Here is a 16,228-nt window from a genome sequence, read left to right on the forward strand (position 1 = left end):
CAGACTGGAGACAACTACGTCATCAGCCAGGATCTGACCTGAACAGCTGACCCCTTCCTAATGTTAAATGTAATGTAACTCAGATTATTTCGGGCACAATTGTCCCAGTAATAAGAAAATGATGATTGTGTACATTTTATTCGTAATCTAGATGACTTAAACAGGCTCGTTATCAACGTTTTGAATGGTTACACGGTTATGGTCTAAACAATGTTAGAAACAGCAATATATGAAGTGATATTCCAAGTTACGAATCTAATTGTCTTAATTTGATGGCAGACAATCCAATTTCCACAATATTATGAATATTTGAATCTAGTTTGAGGTGACAATGTAAAATTCTATTTTTAAAATGGCATCTTATGAAAAAAACTATTGTAACATTTACAATATTATAGAAATAAAAGAGAAAAGCATAAATTGTGTCAAGCAGATGATCATACACTGCAATACAAATTAACAATTGGGAATTGTTTAATGATTAATGTTCACCTTTTGCATGCCGTTTCTATTTGAAACCAATTTTTACATCAATAATCAGTCACATAAAACGACAATGTCAGAAATATCCACATCAATATTAATTCTACCGTCAAGAATCCAAGAATCACAATATCCACGACATTGCAGTTTGAATTTCTGATAACATATGCTAAAATTGCATATTCAAAAGTATTTGTTACAACACGTTACCTTAAGCTAAGCTAAACCCCCAAACCCCTCATGCTCATGTAGTGAGTGAGACTCCCAAACCCTTGAAAGCCTCAATAATAAACCCCATTAACACGCAAACAATCCTTAAACCACCCCTTTCAGGCTCACCGGTTAAATGATGTGCAGGTTGACAACTGCTGAGATTAATTTCAGTTTCATCAACAATAGTGGAGGCTTTAATAACCACGAGGCTAAATAATCTCACGCTTATTTTAGCTGAGACAAGAAACACAGCAACCAATAAACACAGCTCTTCCAATATGAATAACACGTGGTGCATGACGTCATAGATATCATGATGTCAAAGGTACCACCCACATGACTGTGACATCACAGACTGGAGACAACTACGTCATCAGCCAGGATCTGACCTGAACAGCAGACCCCTTCCTAATGTTAAATGTAATGTAACTCAGATTATTTCGGGCACAATTGTCCCAGTAATAATAAAATGATGATTGTGTACATTTTATTCGTAATCTAGATGACTTAAACAGGCTCGTTATCAACGTTTTGAATGGTTACACGGCTACGGTCTAAACAATGTTAGAAACAGCAATATATGAAGTGATATTCCAAGTTACGAATCTAATTGTCTTAATTTGATGGCAGACAATCCAATTACCACAATATTATGAATATTTGAGTCTAGTTTGAGGTGACAATGTAAAATTATATTTTTAAAATGGCATCTTATTAAAAAAAACTATTGTAACATTTACAATATTATAGAAATAAAACAGAAAATCATAAATTGTGTCAAGCAGATGATCATACACTGCAATACAAATTAACAATTGGGAATTGTTTAATGATTAATGTTCACTTTTTGCATGCCGTTTCTATTTGAAACTAATTTTTACATCAATAATCAGTCACAAAAAACGACAATGTCAGAAATATCCACATCAATATTATTTCTACCGTCAAGAATCCAAGAATCACAATATCCACGACATTGCAGTTTGATTTTCTGATAACATATGCTAAAATTGTATATTCAAAAGTATTTGTTACAACACGTTACCTTAAGCTAAGCTAAACCCCCAAACCCCTCATGCTCATGTAGTGAGTGAGACTCCCACACCCTTGAAAGCCTCAATAATAAACCCCATTAACACGCAAACAATCCTTAAACCACCCCTTTCAGTCTCACCGGTTAAATGATGTGCAGGCTGACAACTGCTGAGATTCATTTCAGTTTCATCAACAATAGTGGAGGCTTTAATAACCACGAGGCTAAATAATCTCACGCTTATTTTAGCTGAGACAAGAAACACAGCGACCAATAAACACAGCTCTTCCAATATGAATGACACGTGGTGCATGACGTCATAGATATCATGATGTCAAAGGTACCACCCACATGACTGTGACATCCCTAACTGGAGACAACTACGTCATCAGCCAGGATCTGACCTGAACAGCAGACCCCTTCCTAATGTTAAATGTAATGTAACTCAGATTATTTCGGGCACAATTGTCCCAGTAATAAGAAAATGATGATTGTGTACATTTTATTCGTAATCTAGATGACTTAAACAGGCTCGTTTTCAACGTTTTGAATGGTTACACGGTTACGGTCTAAACAATGTTAGAAACAGCAATATATGAAGTGATATTCCAAGTTACGAATCTAATTGTCTTAATTTGATGGCAGACAATCCAATTACCACAATATTTCGATTTAAAGCTTTCGTGACTGCAATGATTCATCTTCTTTGGTTCTTTCGGTAAAGTCACGTAGAATGATAATAAAATGATAAATTGATAAAATAAAATAACACAATAATATTCTCACGACGTTTCGGCCACAACACAAGCGGCCTTCATCACCTGATGAAGGCCGTGACTTTACCGAAAGAACCAAAGAAGATACCACAATATTATGAATATTTGAGTCTAGTTTGAGGTGACAATGTAAAATTATATTTTTAAAATGGCATCTTATGAAAAAAACTATTGTAACATTTACAATATTATAGAAATAAAAGAGAAAATCATAAATTGTGTCAAGCAGATGATCATACACTGCAATACAAATTAACAATTGGGAATTGTTTAATGATTAATGTTCACCTTTTGCATGCCGTTTCTATTTGAAACTAATTTTTACATCAATAATCAGTCACATAAAACGACAATGTCAGAAATATCCACATCATTATTAATTCTACCGTCAAGAATCCAAGAATCACAATATCCACGACATTGCAGTTTGATTTTCTGATAACATATGCTAAAATTGTATATTCAAAAGTATTTGTTACAACACGTTACCTTAAGCTAAGCTAAACCCCCAAACCCCTCATGCTCATGTAGTGAGTGAGACCCCCACACCCTTGAAAGCTTCAATAATAAACCCGATTAACACGCAAACAATCCTTAAACCACCCCTTTCAGTTTGATTTTATAATAACATTTGCTAAAATGATATATTTAAACGTATTTGTTACAACACGTTACCATAAGCTGAGCGAAACCCCCAAACCCCTCATGCTCATGTAGTGAGTGAGACCCCCACACCCTTGAAAGCCTCTCGGTCACGTTCATTTCCTCACTTCTCTACGCTTGCGAAACTTGGACCCCCCTAATGGAACATCTTCGCCGGTTAGAAACATTTAGACAGGCCTGCCTACGATCCATCCTGGGTTTAACCAGACTGGATTGTGTGAGGAGCTCACAAATCCTTGAAAGATCTGGGCAAGGTCCCATCGGTGAGCTCCTCTGGCGGGCAAGGCTGCGATGGCTGGGTCATGTAGCCCGCATGCCCAGCCACCGCATGCCGAAACAGCTTTTGTTCGGCCGGATCGAGGGGGCTAAACGGGCGCGGCACGGGCTAGAGAAGAGATGGAGTGATGTGGTACAGGAGGACGTGGAGCTGAGTGGAGTTGCCGATGACTGGTACCAGCAGTGTCAAAATCGGCCTCTGTGGAGGAGGCTCATGATGGACGCTACTGGGCATTTGGAGGTAGTCGCCCTCCAACAACAATGGAGGGCAGAGGAGCGACGCTCACAACAACGAGCGGAGCGCCGGGTGGCTAGGGCACAGCAGGTTGGCACAATAGGGGGCACAGGTGGTGCATCAGCCAGTCATCTCAGTCATCTCAGTCAGTCGACCCGTGGCACCTGGGTCTGCCCCGTGACCTCCTGCCAGCGGGCGTTCGACACTTCACGTGGCCTCAAGGTGCACATGGCCTGGCACAAGCGTCGTGGTGACGTCACCGCCACTTAGTGGCGAATGGCGGTTGTTGTTATATATCTACTGTAATCACCCAGGAATGTATGTCCTTAACGTTCGTGACGTCACTCCACATCGACCAGCCCCCTCATTAATATTCATGAGAAGGTGACGTCCTCCAAATGGACACACCCCCACCCCTCATTCATAATCATAAGCGGGTGACGTCACTCAAGATGCAGTACTCCCCCCCTCACTAATAATCATGAACAAGTGACGTCACTCCACATCGAACAGCCGCCCTCAATAATCATGAACAGGTTACGTCCTCCACATGGAACCCCCCCCCCATCTCAGTAACATCTGGCAGTTCACCAGTTCAAGCGAGCCTGACTGCTGATGAGACACTGAGAGACGAATCCTGTTTCAGGGTGCTGCTTGTGTTGAGTTAATGTTGATGATGAGATGCACTCTTAGAAGCTTGTGCGGCTGAGTAGCACCACTCGCATTGTGTGCGTGGAGAAGTGGCGATGTGGAGGCTGTACAGCTCGGATATCTTGTTCCTTGAGCTGCAGCAGCAGCAGCAGCAGCTGTAGTTATGCATTTGTCCACTAGAGGGCATCACGTGCCTTGTGGAGAACCTGCAGTGCCCCTACATCCTGTAGCCCTAACCCTATAGCCCTGACCCTATAGCCCTGACCCTATAGCCCTGACCCTATAGCCCTGGCCCTATAGCCCTGACCCTATAGCCCTGACCCTATAGCCCTGACCCTAACCTAATACTTTTGGTGTCCTTCCCCGGCACCTCCGATTAGCACGGTTGGCTATGTACGGTGCGAAAGAAATTCAGCCTTCAATAGCTGCCCCCAGACATGAGTTATCATTTGTGGTCAAGTGGCTTCTGAAAAATAAGCTAATACCTCATTGGACTTTACCTGATAATATTTTTAAAAATTACTTAGTTTATTCTTTTTTTAGTGATTTGTTTACTTTTCCTATTCCTTGCACTCCGATCGTTTTTTTTTGTATTGTTTGTTGCTGTAACGTACAAAGCCGTCCCTACTGGACATCTCTGAAAAAAGCTTTATAGCTCATCGGATCCCTCCAGTATGATTACATATTCAGATTTTGATTCTTATATACATATCTGGGGCAGCTCGTGTTAGTAGTGAGCCCCGATGAAGGCCAGCAAGGCCCTCGAAGGGGACGGAATGGTCAGAACAGTGTCTGGTCCTCAGACTCACCAGAGACACTCACCAGGGACAGACTTACCACATATCGACACACTCACTCACCCACCCACTCATCCACTCACTCAATCTCCAACCCACCCACTCACCCTCACCCACCCACTCACCCACCAACCTACTCTCACCCGCTCACCCACCTACTCACCCACCCACCCACTCTCACTCACCCACCCACCCACTCTCACTCACCTACTCACTCACCCACCTACTCACCCACCCACTCACTCACACACACACTCACCAACTCACCCATTCACCCAATCACTCAATCATTCAAATACCACTTACCCACGTACTTATTCACCCACTCACTCAATTACCCACTCACCCACCCACTCAACTACTCACCCACCCACTCACCCACTCACTCACCCACCCACCCATTCACCCACCCACTTACCCAGCCACCCACTCACTCACCCACTCACTCACCCACTCACCTAATAACTCACCCACCCGCTCACCCACCCAGGCACCCACTCGCCCACCAACTAACTCATCCACCCACCCACCCAATCACCTCCCCACTCACCCACCACTCATTCACCCACTAATTTACCCACTCACTCATCCAACCACTCAATTACCCACTCACACACAGACTCACGAACTCAACCATTCACCCAATCACTCATTCACAAATTCACTCACCCACATACTCATTCACCCACTCGCTCAATTACCCACTGACCCACCCAAGCACCAAATAACGTATCCACCTCACCATTCATTTAATTAGCCACTAAACCACTCATTCATTCAAACTAACTCACTGACCGGCCCACTCACTCATCCACCCACCTAATCATTCACCAACTCAACCACCCACTTACTCATTCACACATCCACCAATCTACACACTGACCCACTCATTCAATTACCCATCCAGCCATTCAACCACCAACCATCCACTCACCCAGGCACTAACTCAACCAATTATGCATCCAATTACCCATCCACTCACCCACACATCCACACACCGATACACTCATTCATCCACAACCTACCCACCGACTACTCAATTTCCCACTCACCCAAGCAGTAATGTGATGGTTTATAATGTGCAGTCAATGGCAACCGCGCTGAGACCATTAATTCACTAGACTTGAGAACCTGCTTTAATCGTAGGTGAATGCCTGGATTCAACCCCATTTTAGTGCTCTGACCTCTGAGCCACTGGACCATCTCTAAACAATCAACACCTCCCCCCATGTTAAATACATATGCAGCCTGTTTAGAACGCAGCATTATTGGAATACTTTGCCAACACAATTGGTATTGTGGAGCAGTCCTGCAATTGCTTTCTCATGCCTCTGCTGGCAGGAAGAATTTCCACAAGAGAGACCTCTAGAAAGGCGTTTGAACGATATTTTGGTCTATTCTTCCATACTCGTCAGATTATTTTGAAGAGGAAGGAGTACCCACACTTTTACCCACCACACGCAACTTGCCACTCGATTTTGGTGTACCCAGTTGTACTGTTTGGCGGACAGAGGCAGGGGAACTTCAGATACTCGACCATTTGTTTCAACTGCTGTGCCAGAAGGTGGAACCAGCAATCTCTCTATTGCCAGTGAAGTTTACGAGCCATTGCATCACAGCAGCCCCCTCCAGTATGCAATGCTAAACGAGGGTCTCTCTCTCTGCGTGCACATCAGGGTAATATTTAATGAGGTGGTATGGACGTCTCGCTGCTTCGTGATGGATGTGATGGCAGTGGGAAAGTGGAGCAATGGAACAGCGGGGCATTAGGGCAGAGTGGCATCAAAGCAGTGGGGCAGCGGAGCAGAGGGGCAGTGAGGCAATGGGGCAGTGGGCAGAGGGGCAGCAGGACAGCGGAAGCAGCTTGGCAGAGGGGCAGTGGGGCAGTGAAGGGGTGGATGTGTCAGACGAATCGCCTGATGATCTTTTCCCACCACTGCTTGTACACGTTCTGAAGAAGGGCCATTGCCTGAAACTTCTCTCAAGACATAGTTGTCATTGTTCCGCCGCACACACAGCCGGGACACTGCACACGAGCCAAGGCACATTGAACCAACCCAGGCAGCGCTCACAAGCAATGCAAAGTTACATTGTTTCCTCATAGGTTTATGTCATAAAGTTTATAATAAAAACAACAATGATAATTATTACATAATGCATTGGATTGATGCTAACTCTTAACAGAGTTAGTCTGTTGGCAGCAGTCAGTGTCCAGTACAGTCCTGGCATCTGCTGCTCAGTTTCCTTCCCCGGCTGCGGTCCCAGTGGCACCTCCATCACCCCAACTGTGCGGTCGACCGGCCGCAACCAAACAGCATCATGCTGCGGAAGAGCGCATGGATCGCGTTCGCCACACGAGCCAGGCCCTTTCGTTCCTGCACTACCACCGCCTCCTGCCACTCTGTCTCCTCCTCTGTCTCCTCCTCTGTCTCCTTCCCCGTCGCCTCCTCTGTCTCCTCCGTCTTCTCTTTCTCCGTCTTTTCGACCTCCTGCATCACCATCTCTTCCACCACCACCACCACCACCATCTTCTCCTTTTCCTCCTCCACAGCCATCTTCTCCTCCATCTCCTTGTCGTCCTCTTCGTCCTCCACCGCTATCTCCTCATTTGTCTTCTCCAACTCCCTCTCCACCTTCTCCATTTCCTCTTTCACCTCCTCCTTCACTTCCTCTTTCATCTTCTTCTCCACAACCTCTCTCTTCTCTTCAACGGCCTGCGAGGATTGCTGCGCTGACTCCGCTCTGTGAAGAGACGCGCATGACACCGTTCAACCTTCCTGCTATGGCAGACATCGCAGTCGTCTCCTTACAATCTGTAGGTGGACTGTGTGGCGGATTAATTCGAATTTAATAACCACACAAAACATCACAATCAGTGAGTACGCTTGGCATTGCAGCTGTCATTCTCTCAATGCAAGGCTAGCACGAAGAAAGGTGCTGCTGAATCTAACACAGACTGCTGTACTTTCACAGTAGCGGCTGGCATTGCTGTGTAAATCCAATCGAATTACTTGCAGTGACATTTGTATATGTGTACTATAATTGATCCCTGGCACACAATGGCATACTCATTTCCAATGACATCAGGGGAGATTTTTAACGTGTGCTATGAAGGAGAGAGTGTGCGTGTCTTTGTGGTTTACGCAGCAGCACTAATACCCAGGGCAGGACGCCAGAGCTGAACTGTAAGCAGTGAGTGATGAACCCGCTATCGCTGGCCCGCTTCACCCATGCACGATTGTGGAAAAATATCTATGGTGATTCGTGGTCGACTAAGTTGCCCCCTTTGACTTTGATGGCATCTCAGAGCGCTTTACACGTGATGAGCCACTCACATCTTGCATTTCTCGTCTTAATGCATTTGAAAGGGGGCACCCCCCTCCTCCCAATGGCAGCTATCCTTGTGCAGTAAAAATACACTTGGTAGTTGGCCAGGAAACGGGCATTAGTCTGGCAACAATATAGTGGATGTAGGGTTACATGGTGAATATATTACCGAATTGTTACGTGGTCTCACCCAGAAAGCAATTATGGAGAACATTTCTATCGCCGAATGTACATGTGGGGTTTGCATTGTCTGTGTGTTTGTGCGGGTGGCAGAGCTGGAACATCTTTGCCTCATAACTAGAGGGATCTAGCTTCGATTCCCAACTGGGCCACTTTCTCTGTGTGGAGTTTGTTCTCTCCCCCTGTTCTGGGTGGGCTCTGCAGCCTTCTCCCCATAACTGAACCCACATAAGCAATGCAAATCACTCAATTAGGATCGCAAACAACAATCATTTTGTTCCCGATTACTAACAAAACTTGGCAGGACCCTGCTGAAAAAAGGTCTTGAGACTCACTGATGCTTATCCTGCGTAAACAATCATAATAAATACACACAGGACACACGCAGAGTTGCTTACCCTGGCTCAGCGGCTCCTTCTCTAAAGACATCTTCTCCAATGTGCAGTGTGATTGGGCCCTGCACAGGAGTGGTAGTGGTGGTTGTAGCGGTAGCGGAGGAGGTGGCAGCGGTGCTGGCGGCGGTGCTGGCGGCAGTGCTGGCGGTGGTGCTGGTGGTGGTGCTGGTGGTGGTGCTGGTGGTGGTGCTGGCGGTGGTGCTGGTGGTGGTGCTGGCGGTGGTGCTGGTGGTGGTGCTGACGGTGGTGCTGGTGGTGGTGCTGGTGGTGGTGCTGGTGGTGGTGCTGGCGGTGGTGCTGGTGGTGGTGCTGGCGGTGGTGCTGGTGGTGGTGCTGGCGGTGGTGCTGGTGGTGGTGCTGGTGGTGGTGCTGGTGGCCGTGGTCCGGAGGCAGTGGTGCTTGAATTTGGTGAAGCGCTTCTCCTCCTCGAGAGGCTTCACCTCGCCGAGGTTATTCACCTCCCAAATGCTCCTCTGGTTCTTGGGGCGCCTACACTTGAGCTGCTTCTATTCGTGCATATGCGCAACGATAAGCACAAGAACATTCAAACATGCACACACATGCACAAAATAATACCCACACGCACGCAAACATGCATTTCCACCCATACACAAATGCATACTCACACACCTATGCATGGACGCAAACATGTATATTGACTCATGAAAATATGCTGAGCACACACATACATATACACAATCACCCGATGTTAAAACAAACCTTTACCAATCAGTACTTTTGAACACAGCATTAATGTAGCCCTAACCACTAATTCACCTAAACCCTACAAACTAATGATACATGTTACACCCTCATATATTCCCACAGACACCTATCGACCCCACAGACCTCATGAACCCCATTGAGGCCTTGATCAACTGCGATAATTTAATGGCGATTGTTATTAACATTCATCACGGGCAATAGGTGCCACAGAATGTTCCATTGTAAGGATCTAGCTGCCCATAATCTGGAAAATCTAACAGCAGCGCTCATCGTGGGCAACTGGAATAGCACCTTCCAATGAGCTCACAGACAGAGGTCGCGTCACTGCCTGAAAAAAAGGCCAATTTATGTGCATGCACGAGTGGGATATGGCGTGACATGGTGGTAAGATGGGGTGATGTCGGAAGATGATGTGGTGGTATTTAGATGTGATGTGTTGGAATGTTATGGAGAGATCGTGTCATGTGATGGTGTAGACACATGGTGAGGTTCTGTGATGGGTTATTGACTGGATGGTGGGGTGGTATGATGGGAAAGGTGGTGTGGAGAGATGGTTTGGTGATGTGATGTGTAGTCATGTTGTAGTTTTATCGTGTGGTGGCATGGTGTGCTATCGTGTACAGACGGTGTCCTTGACCCTCACCGACCACATACACACCTTTTGGTCGCCATTCTTGTCACCTTGGTTCGGGAAAGGGTCAACTCTGTCCATAATGTCCCCCCACGTGGTCGTTTGGAGCTGCGACTTCCGGACTACGGAGCACAGACATTTCATTCAAAGGATGAGTGATGGGTTAGAGAACGAAGCACATGGAGATTTCACAGAACTCATTCTGAGATCCCTCTAGTTACCTCTAATCACACTACAGGCCCTGCTATTGAGAAATATTCATCACATGGCATTAACACTTTACATGTCATATTTTTGTGAGCATGTTGAGATCATTCATTCCATAAACTTGAGACCCTAGTTTAATTATAGGTTGCTGAAACCCAGAGCTTAATAAACGTTCTCTGCCATGCTGGATCAGTGTCTAATCCCTTACCCACCAAGCCAGTTCTGCTGAATGCCATTATTATGGAGTTCTCCTCTGCATTTCCTAGTAATTTGTGAAAAGTAAGTTTATAGCTCATCAGAATTCTCCAGAATATATAAATATTCTGATTCTAACAAACTATTTTATGTAGGTATATGTAACTTACTCTCATAGTGCTCCAAGATATCAGCCCACTTAAGTTGTCTGTCCATGTTGTAGGTGTTGTGTCTGTTTGATGGTGGTGGCCTGGAGGGGTTAGAACAAGGATCAAATTTATCAACTCAATTAATCATTAATCCTCTCAATTATTACCATTTTCCACTCACAGTACCAGTCACTCACTCTTGTGCATGTTGATTTACAAGCCCCTTCATTTACTTGCTTACTGCCAACTCACTCACTTGTGCACCCGCTCACTCACTCATTCACTCACCCACTCACACATGTTTATTCCAATCCACTATTCCATTGAACATAATCGTCAGACTTAACCATGTTCATGTAGAACCCATTTGTATTAATCCACTGGTTGATAAAGGCCTCTCAATGCCTCATGGATGATGAGGGTTATGTAACCATACTTAAAAACGCTGGTCAGTGTGGGTTGGTGAAGGTCGGGGAGACTGCAAAAGAAAATATATTTCTGCACTGCCCTCCAATGCTCACAATGACTATTACACCATTTATAGCACGTGGTGGCCACCCAATGCTAGGACATCCAATCACTCCCCAAGCTAGACTCTGCTTAGCTTCTGAGACCTGATGAAATCAGGAACATAACGGGTAATCTATTCAGAGGTCAACCAATCGAATTACCTGAGTAATATCCCTCGCCCAAACATCAAAATACTATTACTCAAGCATAACCCGAACACCTGATAGGCAACCCTAACCCGTCATACCGAACACTAACCCTTAATACACAAACCCTAATACACAACCGTAACTCTAAGTTCTAAACCGTAACTGTATCACACTTGCCCGTATGGCAAACTCCAACCTCTAATTATAACTGTGAACTCTAACCCTTCACTCTATCCCCAAACACTAAAACTCAGCCTGTAGCCCATAACCACAACTTTTCACCCCTAATTATTAACAACGATCCCTGATCATTTTTAAAACGCCCGTATCGGGCTCACTTTTCAGATGTGATGAAGACCAGGCTCACAACTGACGAGATTAACTTTACTTTTATCACCGGTTGTGCATCTTTTAAAAACTAGAATGCGAAATAATCGCGTCCAGTTGCACATTATTTAATTGTAAATGCATTTACATAATTTTGCTTTACAAACAATGTTTTCCATCAATTAAATAATTGTTGAATAACAAGACAAAATGCAGGAGTATCTGCATTATTATGAAAAAAACTATTGTAACATTTACAATATTATAGAAATAAGAGAGAAAATAATTAATTGTGTCAAGCAGACGATCATACAATGTAACACGTAAATTAACAATTGGGAATTGTTTAATGATTAATGTTCACCTCTTTTGCATGCCGTTTCTATTTGAAACTAATTCTCACAACAATGTAAGAAATATCTACATCAATATTAATTCTACCGTCAAGAATCCAAAAATCACAATATCCACGACATTGTAGTTTGATTTTATAATAACATTTGCTAAAATTATATATTTAAACGTATTTGTTACAACACGTTACCATAAGCTGAGCTAAACCCCCAAACCCCTCATGCTCATGTAGTGAGTGAGACCCCCACACCCTTGAAAGCCTCAATGAAAACCCCATTAACACGCAAACAATCCTTAAACCACCCCTTTCAGGCTCACCGGTTAAATGATGTGCAGGCTGACAACTGCTGAGATTAATTTCAGTTTCATCAACAGTAGTGGAGGCTTTAATAACCACGAGGCTAAATAATCTCACGTTTATTTTAGCTGAGACAAGAAACACAGCGACCAATAAACACAGCTCTTCAATATGAATGACACGTTGTGCATGACGTCATAGATATCATGATGTCAAAGGTACCACCCACATGACTGTGACATCACAGACTGGAGACAACTACGTCGTCAGCCAGGATCTCACCTGAACAGCAGACCCCTTCCTAATGTTAAATGTAATGTAACTCAGATTATTTCGGGCACAATTGTCCCAGTAATAAGAAAATGATGATTGTGTACATTTTATTCGTAATCTAGATGACTTAAACAGGCTCGTTATCAACGTTTTGAATGGTTACACGGTTACGGTCTAAACAATGTTAGAAACAGCAATATATGAAGTGATATTCCAAGTTACGAATCTAATTGTCTTAATTTGATGGCAGACAATCCAATTACCACAATATTATGAATATTTGAGTCTAGTTTGAGGTGACAATGTAAAATTATATTTTTAAAATGGCATCTTATGAAAAAAACTATTGTAACATTTACAATATTATAGAAATAAAAGAGAAAATCATAAATTGTGTCAAGCAGATGATCATACACTGCATTACAAATTAACAATTGGGCATTGTTTAATGATTAATGTTCACCTTTTGCAAGCCGTTTCTATTTGAAACTATTTTTTAAATCAATAATCAGTCACATAAAACGACAGTCAGAAATATCCACATCAATATTAATTCTACCGTCAAGAATCCAAGAATCACAATATCCACGACATTGCAGTTTGATTTTCTGATAACATATGCTAAAATTGTATATTCAAAAGTATTTGTTACAACACGTTACCTTAAGCTAAGCTAAACCCCCAAACCCCTCATGCTCATGTAGTGAGTGAGACCCCCACACCCTTGAAAGCTTCAATAATAAACCCGATTAACACGCAAACAATCCTTAAACCAGCCCTTTCAGTTTGATTTTCTAATAACATTTGCTAAAATTATATATTTAAACGTATTTGTTACAACACGTTACCATAAGCTGAGCGAAACCCCCAAACCCCTCATGCTCATGTAGTGAGTGAGACTCCCACACCCTTGAAAGCCTCAATAATAAACCCCATTAACACGCAAACAATCCTTAAACCACCCCTTTCAGGCTCACCGGTTAAATGATGTGCAGGCTGACAACTGCTGAGATTAATTTCAGTTTCATCAACAGTAGTGGAGGCTTTAATAACCACGAGGATAAATAATCTCACGTTTATTTTAGCTGAGACAAGAAACACAGCGACCAATAAACACAGCTCTTCCAATATGAATGACACGTGGTACATGATGTCATAGACATCATGATGTCAAAGGTACCACCCATATGACTGTGACACAGACTGGAGACAACTATGTCATCAGCCAGGATCTGACCTGAACAGCAGACCCCTTCCTAATGTTAAATGTAATGTAACTCAGATTATTTCGGGCACAATTGTCCCAGTAATAAGAAAATGATGATTGTGTACATTTTATTTGTAATCTAGATGACTTAAACAGGCTCGTTATCAACGTTTTGAATGGTTACACGGTTACGGTCTAAACAATGTTAGAAACAGCATAATATGAAGTGATATTCCAAGTTACGAATCTAATTGTCTTAATTTGATGGCAGACAATCCAATTACCACAATATTATGAATATTTGAGTCTAGTTTGAGGTGACAATGTAAAATTATATTTTTAAAATGGCACCTTATGAAAAAAGCTATTGTAACATTTACAATATTATAGAAATTAAAGAGAAAATCATAAATTGTGTCAAGCAGATGATCATACACTGCTACACAAATTAACAATTGGGAATTGTTTTGCATGCCGTTTCTATTTGAAACTAATTTTTACATCAATAATCAGTCACATAAAACGACAATGTCAGAAATATCCACATCAATATTAATTCTACCGTCAAGAATCACAATATCCACGACATTGCAGTTTGATTTTCTGATAACATATGCTAAAATTGTATATTCAAAAGTATTTGTTACAACACGTTACCTTAAGCTAAGCTAAACCCCCAAACCCCTCATGCTCATGTAGTGAGTGAGACCCCCACACCCTTGAAAGCTTCAATAATAAACCGGATTAACACGCAAACAATCCTTAAACCACCCCTTTCAGTTTGATTTTCTGATAACATATGCTAAAATTGTATATGTAAGAGTATTTGTTACAACACGTTACCTTAAGCTAAGCTAAACCCCCAAACCCCTCATGCTCATGTAGTGAGTGAGACCCCCACACCCTTGAAAGCTTCAATAATAAACCCCATTAACACGCAAACAATCCTTAAACCACCCCTTTCAGGCTCACCGGTTAAATGATGTGCAGGCTGACAACTGCTGAGATTAATTTCAGTTTCATCAACAGTAGTGGAGGCTTTAATAACCACGAGGCTAAATAATATCACGCATATTTTAGCTGAGACAAGAAACACAGCCACCAATAAACGCAGCTCTTCCAATATGAATGACACGTGGTGCATGACGTCATAGACATCATGATGTCAAAGGTACCACCCACATGACTGTGACATCACAGACTGGAGTCAACTACGTCATCAGCCAGGATCTGAATGTAATGCAACTCCTATTATTTACGGCACAATTGTCCCAGAAATAAGAAAACGATGATGGTGAAAATTGTATTCATTTTCTAGATGACATACACAAGCTAGTTAGCAAAAGTTTAAATAGATACACGCTTGCGGTCTAAACAAAATATCAGGGAATATGCGAAGCAACGAATCTAATTGTAATTTGGTGGCAGAAAATCAAATTATCACAATATCATAACCATTGTAGCCTAGTTTGTGGTGAAAATCAAATTATCACAATATCATAACCATTATAGCCTAGTTTGTGGTGAAAATCTAATTATCACAATATCATAACCATTGTAGCCTAGTTTGTAGTGAAAATCAAATTATCACAATATCATAACCATTGTAGCCTTGTTTGTGGTGAAAATCTAATTATCACAATATCATAACCATTGTAATATAACCATAACCGTTGTTTCTCTTCAACGTGAATTTACCGAAAAAACTAAGAATATGAATTACTGCAGTCACGAAAGCTTTAAATCAAAATTCATTGTAGCCTAGTTTGTGGTGAAAATCTCACATTTTTTTTTCATTTTATTTTTATAGCACTACTGTAAAATGTACAATAATATAGAAATAAACGTGAGATCCTCAGAAATTGAGTCGAGCAGACAATCATACACTACAACACATAAATCAACAGTTGCGAATTGTTTCATAATTAACTGTAACCTTCTTTGCATGCCGTTTAAATTTGAACCTATTTTTTACATCAATAATCAGTGGCATGAAACGAGAATATAATAAATATTCGCAATAATATTAATTCTACCGTCAATAATCCAAACATCACAATATCCACGACATTGGAATTCGATTTTTTTTAAATAAAATATGCCAAAAAATAACCCGTACCCATGACCCAAGCCGAAACCTACAACCCCTCACTCTTATGTACTGAGAGAGGCC

The sequence above is a fragment of the Petromyzon marinus genome, unplaced genomic scaffold (assembly GCF_048934315.1).
Source record: "Petromyzon marinus isolate PM22_M1 ecotype Great Lakes invasive population unplaced genomic scaffold, UKy_Petmar_22M1.pri1.0 PM_Scaffold_18, whole genome shotgun sequence".
NCBI classification, from domain to species: Eukaryota; Metazoa; Chordata; class Hyperoartia; order Petromyzontiformes; family Petromyzontidae; genus Petromyzon; species Petromyzon marinus.